Raw genomic sequence first — 6,434 nt, forward strand, 5'->3', positions numbered from 1 at the left:
TCTCTGAATATTAACTCTAATGTAGATTTGTGATTCATAATAAATATTTTCACATTCATTTTCAATAATTTATTATAGAAGACAAGAATAAGAAAGTGGTACATAGGAATAGTTAAAATCTTACTGTTAACAATATTATTTTAGAAGACAAAGCATTATCTCAGATATTCAGATGAAGACAAACCGTCTGCAAATAATGGCGCCTCCTTTTTCCCCCTGGTCTATGTCTCAGACTCATTAGCTTTTGTCTTCTTACTGCCTCGGATTTTATTTTCAGTTATTTCTCCAATTTCAATTTGTTTTTCCTCCCAGACTCTGTTTCCCTCAGAGAAAATATGTTATCTTGGCATATTTCCCCCGTGTGTCTCTGGCAGGTTTTCTTGCTGTCTTATTTGGGGAAGCTGAGTTTTCCCTGGGGTGCCCACTTCCTCATTTTAGACTTTGCCAAGATGTTCTTTGCTCCTTCCTTATTTCTTCCTTTCTCTCTGAGGAGAGACTGGGTTTTAACCTGGTTTCTTTTATTTAACTCTTACCAACTATGAACCACATGTTTTTAGCCACATTAAAATATACAAATGAGAATATTGCCTTGGGGATTGCAGGAGGTTGAGTTTCAGTGGTCCATAACATCCAACATACTGCTTGTCACCTCCTTAGAGAATTTTCGAACAGTTTGGGATAATGAAATGTTTCCTAGTCTTTTCCAACACATTTCTAGGATCTTCTTGAGAGAACCCACAGACATAATCTATTATTTGTTTGTATGTGTCTGTCTGTATAGAAATGTCTGCATTTCCCAAGGGTGAAGATTAAATCTCAGTGGCAATGCAACCCAAGACCCAGAGTGGAGAAGGTACTCACATCATTAGGCAGAGGTGTTATAGCCGATTCTATCATTTGAGGATGCTGACGAGGAATTGCATTACAAAAGGGAAAAAGAATAGTGCCTATTAGAATATCCTCTGAATTGAGGTTCTTTGGGTTGCAAGCAACAAATTTCAACAGTTAGCTCACTTTAGCAAAATCATACAGTGAGCTCACACCTATAGAAATGTAAAACAGCAGCGTGGAAGTTTGCTAAAACCAAAGACGTTTCCCAGAAGCAGGAAACAAGCAAAATAGGGTCTATTTTATAAAGTCTTTCCAAACTTTCAGGTTCTTTTACCAGTTTCTTGACAGTTTATATTAATTATAGAATAAAAACCCTGAATTTATGCAAAATATCTGCCTTCTGGCTCTGAGAAAGAGGGTGACCAAACTCCATTCAATAAAAATAAAATAATTCCACATAATACCATCAAGACATGGGGATAAATGCAAGGTAGGGTAAGGGAAAAATAAAATGTCCACTATAATAAAATAATTTTAGTGCTTAACCTAGTTCTTGACATACATGTATTCCTAAAATGTTAAGATATTCCAGAAACAAACAAAAATATTTTTCCTCTTCCATAATTTTAGAAAATCTAAAGTTGTACTTACTTATGTTATTATCCTGATTTAGATTTAGCTTCTTGGAATATAAATCCTCATTCATACCATTGCAATAGGTTTTCAATATTTTAAAAAGTGATCAATTCCTGGTATATTTAGTCATCATTGCTTGTTGGCAGGGTGATATAGGAGGACAAAAATTAAATTTCTTAAATACATAAAAACATTAGAATCTGAAGATTGAAATAAAAGGGAAGGTTTCCAAACTTTAATTCTGTAGTTACAAGACCCCAACTTCCAACAAATACATGTTCCCCTCAGATTTTGTCAATAATCTAGTAAATTTAAATTACTAGTCAATAATCTAGTAAAATTTCTCTTTGTGGTGAAATGACGTAATCTTTGATCCCCGGAGGATGATGGTTTCTGTGGTTCTATCAAGGTAGCATGTCAGTTTTCTTCTACTAACTGTCGCCATCTGGCATGGGAGTGGTTCCATTCAATCCGCACACCATCAATTTCATAAACCATTGTAATGTCATGTACAATGGAGGGACAGTCAAGTTTTCTTTAGCATTCCTAAAAGAATTATTGAAGCCATAAGTAGGACAGTAAAGATTTATTTTCTTCTTCAGAAGAAAAACTGCTTCTGGTGATCTTTACCTATGTACTGGGTATTAGAAGATGTGTTACCCAGCTCTATATTTAGAATAGCATCTGCAGTTAGTAGGACCCATGAAGTTTTCTGTAATCCATTCTCACTCTTCAAGATCAATCTCTCCTTTGCAAATGTTAAAAATGTAAGTTAAATATACCCAGGTGCTGTGATACGTACCTGTACTCACAGCTACTTGGGAGGCTGAAGCAAGAGAATGGCCTAAGCCTAAGAGCTGCAGGTTGCTGTGAGCTGTGATGCCACAGCACTCTATCGAGGGTGGCAAAGTGAGACTCTGTCTCAAAAAAAAAAAAGTAAGTTAAATGAACATATTATGGGATTTAACTCCTTTGCAATCTCTGAAATCCCTCCAGTGACATGAGATTGCTTTTGATTAACTGTTTTGTTCAACAGAAGCAGTTAAAATGGCTTCCTGTTGGCCTTTACTGCCATAATATTCTTTATTCTATGACTCAGGGTATTGATGTCAATAGTTGGCTATATTTTTAATTACAAAACTAGAAGAAACAATTACAGATTGCCTTCGGGGTCCCTCTGGTCCAACACTAAAGTGAATCCAAACCAAACCCTTGAAGGCCTGACCTCTGTAAACCTTACTCTCACTGGTAAAGCATAGTGACATTGGGCTCTCTGTTAGAAGTAGTGTTAGGTGTTCTCCAATATCTTGATCATTTTCCCTTCCACAGTGCACTCTTGTCCTGGTAAATAATGCCAAGTTGAACTAGGACAAGGATGAGAAAGACTTGAATTCTGTATTTTTGTCACTGTAGCAGGGTCTTCCTCAAGAAGACAAATTCTCATCTTTATTCAAGAATTTCTGTACTGTGAATTGCCTTAAATATCAAAATATTTTGAGGGTCTATGAATACTGTGGTTATTTAGTCATATTTCTCTTCAGTAGATCTACAGCTTTTCCATATACAGTAGAACCTCCATAGTTGACCATCTCCCTACATTGAGCACCTCCTTAAGTGGACCTAATTTTCATACACCAGACATGCACCACATGTACACATCAGCATAGGAGGCCTAGAGCCCTATGTTGACCACCTCTGTATGTTGATCAGTTTATTACAGTTCCTTGGGTGGTCATCTTACAGAGGTTCTACTGTATATGAATCAAGAAAGAAGTACGCTGACCAATTTCAGTTCTAGGATCATCATGATTAGTAAGGCCATGTCAAATATTTCTTTCTATATGGCAAATTATTACATTACTACTTATATATACTTTCTATTAAGGTAAGTACAACTACTTTGTAATTAAATTCTGTTACATTGTTCTTGCCACCCAGGGCCCACCGTCTGGATTAAATGTAAGGAGTTGGGTAGTTCAATGGTAAATTTGGGCACTATAATTTTTTGAATACAGAGAAGAGCCAATAGAGAGTTTTTAGAATGCTGAGATTCCACTTACAAGGATTATGTATCTCAGCCTTTACGAAGCAGTGTTCTCTGGACTTTTCTAAGGGACACAGTTTTGACAGTGTTGCATGATAAATCCACTCTAACATTCCAGTGCCCCTAATCTTCTGGATAATTCCTTTGCTGTATGCCAAGGGAATTTTAGCATTTCACTTTCATTTAATATAAACAGCCTTTGAGCCTAGGATTTATTCCATATTCTAGACTGTTAGAGTCAATCCTTTTCATGCTGGCTAAGATGGTAATTTATAAATCTTACAAATTAAACCTAGAATGGCTTCTTAGCTTCTTCCTATTAATTAATATAATCTGATACCTTTTATTCCTTTTTTAATTTCTTTTACTCTAACAATATCAGGATCCACACATGAACATTTGCTCCCTACTTCTACTCTACGAAGGAGGTAACTTGGTTAATATTGTCATTCTGGTTGTGTTTTGCACCTCTTCATGGGTAACACTTTTTATTTTGCCTTTCAAAACTAGGAATGGGTCCTGATGGTGATCAAAATCCTTGTGCCCAGCAACTACCTCAGAGGAGGAATTTAAAGATTATTCAGACAATGGGAGACTAAATTCTTCAAAGAGGAAATGAAGTCTGATTCTACTGGAAAGAAAAATCAGAAGTAATTTGGGAGTTCAATGTCTCTACTGTCATTGGAATCTGTCCATATGTCCTCATTCCAATTTGTAAAATACATTCCTTGCTAATCAGTGTACTAACTTCATAATAATAGACTTTGAAAGGTTGTAAATTCCATTTGTGTTGTAACTCAAGCACACAGAGGATTAGACCCAGGGTTTGTTTTTCGGGAATATCACTCCTGCAGCTATGGGAAATAATGATAGTTAAGCACAATCACAGACCTTTTGCTGTTCCTTGCTCAGTCCTTTTCATCCATGAGAGTACTGAGTTTACAATTTCTTCCCCCTTTCCAGGGAACTTAGAAGCAATCAATCAATTGCACTATATTCATAGTCACTGTTTTAGATTAAATACTCTATGACAGCCACTGTTTATCTAAAGCCTTATAGGTATCCACAAGTGATACTTTAAGTAACTGATTTTCAGTACCGTATCCACTTTTCCCCTGGAAATAAGATGATCAATGACCTATTAAGATTCAGTTTTAACACAGTTTGTAGATCAAGTCAGAGAATTAATTTCATATAATTATTCAGTCAACCCATTATAATCTGTTCACCTGGATCAACTTCTAGTATCCAATTTTATATCAGTCGAACTTTGATCAGAAGGCAGAGGACTTGGAGTAATATGTAACATATGATTCATTGTGAAGACTAGACTCTTCACAATTCTTAGAGGTGACCAAGCACTGTGTGGAGAGCTCTGACCTCTGCATCTGGTGTTTGGTCTGAAGCGAACAGAGCCTGCCATGGAGAGGAAAGATGGATATAATTATGCCGTGGAGGGACTCTGGATTACTTCTGTCTTTTTTTTTTTTTAATATGAGAAAAAAAATAACTTATGTCTCATTTGAGCCATTATTATTTTTAGGTTTCATCAGTGGCAGCTAAATATAATTCCTACCTTCTATCGTAAAACTCTATTTACCTTAATTTCTACCCTATCCACTTCATGGATTGACTGCTCCCATCCATGTTAATTGTCCATTAAGTTCAATTATCTCGCACAGTGCTTCCTAATTAGTTCTACCTGTGGGATGACTCTTAATATACAAACTCCCTCAGCCCACATGTTGAAAAGTTACATGTAACTATTACAGTTTGTTTTATCTAACCTTTACCTTTTGCTTATTCAGACACCTTCACCATTGGCACATTGCCTGAGCACAATATTTGAATATTTACTTCTTAAACTTCTTTAAAAATGCAAAGTAAATGAACAAATGATAAATTTGCATTTATTCTGTTTCTGGAGGAGATAACCTCATTAGTGAGGAAGATAGCTTACTAAAACAGGAAAAAAATGAACTTTCAATTCGGTTTTTCACACTTTCGTATTTAGAACTTTTAAATAAGTAAAATTTCAAAGTTTGAAAATAAAAGAAACTTCTTACAAATTCTTATTGGATTCCCAATTGTAAAAGAATTGTTTAAAAACCTAACTCTACCTAATCTGGACCTTTTGAGAGAATTGTACATATATGAATCATAAACTCTTTTTCCATGATGCTTATGGTAGCGATAGGGCTAGAAAAACAAATGATATACTGAAAGTAATTTCACAGATATTTCTGGACAACATGGTGATCAGACACCACATAGAGACCTAGATGGTGATAAGTCTGGGGTCATAATGGATTATGACTTTCTACTTCTACCCAGTAATAGTATAGCCAATGGTTAGTTAATGATTTTGATGACTTCATGACAACTATCACACTCTTACAAACATGTACACAGAAACACACACACACTCAGGAGAATAGAGAGGGTTTGGCATGACAATGACCTAGTCAGCAATCTATAATCAGACAGATTTATTTTAGAAGGCACCAGTTGAAAAGTTTAAAGCTTTCTGTGTTCCCTTTTAAAAATATTTCTATAAATCTATTTATTTGTTCTTCATATGACTTCATATCCCATTTGAGAGCTATGTTAGAAATAAAAGCTTAGTCACTTTCTGAAATTCAATTAATTAGTTATTAAACTCAGTCACTGCTGTTTTCTCAAATGTATTTCCAGATTTCTGAAGACTGTCCAAATGGCTATCTGTATAACAAAATTTATATTCAAACACATTTCATGTAAATAATTATCCTACTCTGTAGAGTGTGCTCTTCCATAAATGATAGACATTTTCAATTTTTTTCTCATAGTTGATCGTTACATTCCTGGGCTTGAAAGAGCATAGAATGCTGCAGCCTTCAAAGGTCCAATTCTAACATTTTTAGCTAATGTAATTTAAAAAAAA

The sequence above is a fragment of the Otolemur garnettii genome, unplaced genomic scaffold (assembly GCF_000181295.1).
Source record: "Otolemur garnettii isolate 467f Iridium unplaced genomic scaffold, OtoGar3 scaffold00169, whole genome shotgun sequence".
Classification (NCBI taxonomy): Eukaryota; Metazoa; Chordata; class Mammalia; order Primates; family Galagidae; genus Otolemur; species Otolemur garnettii.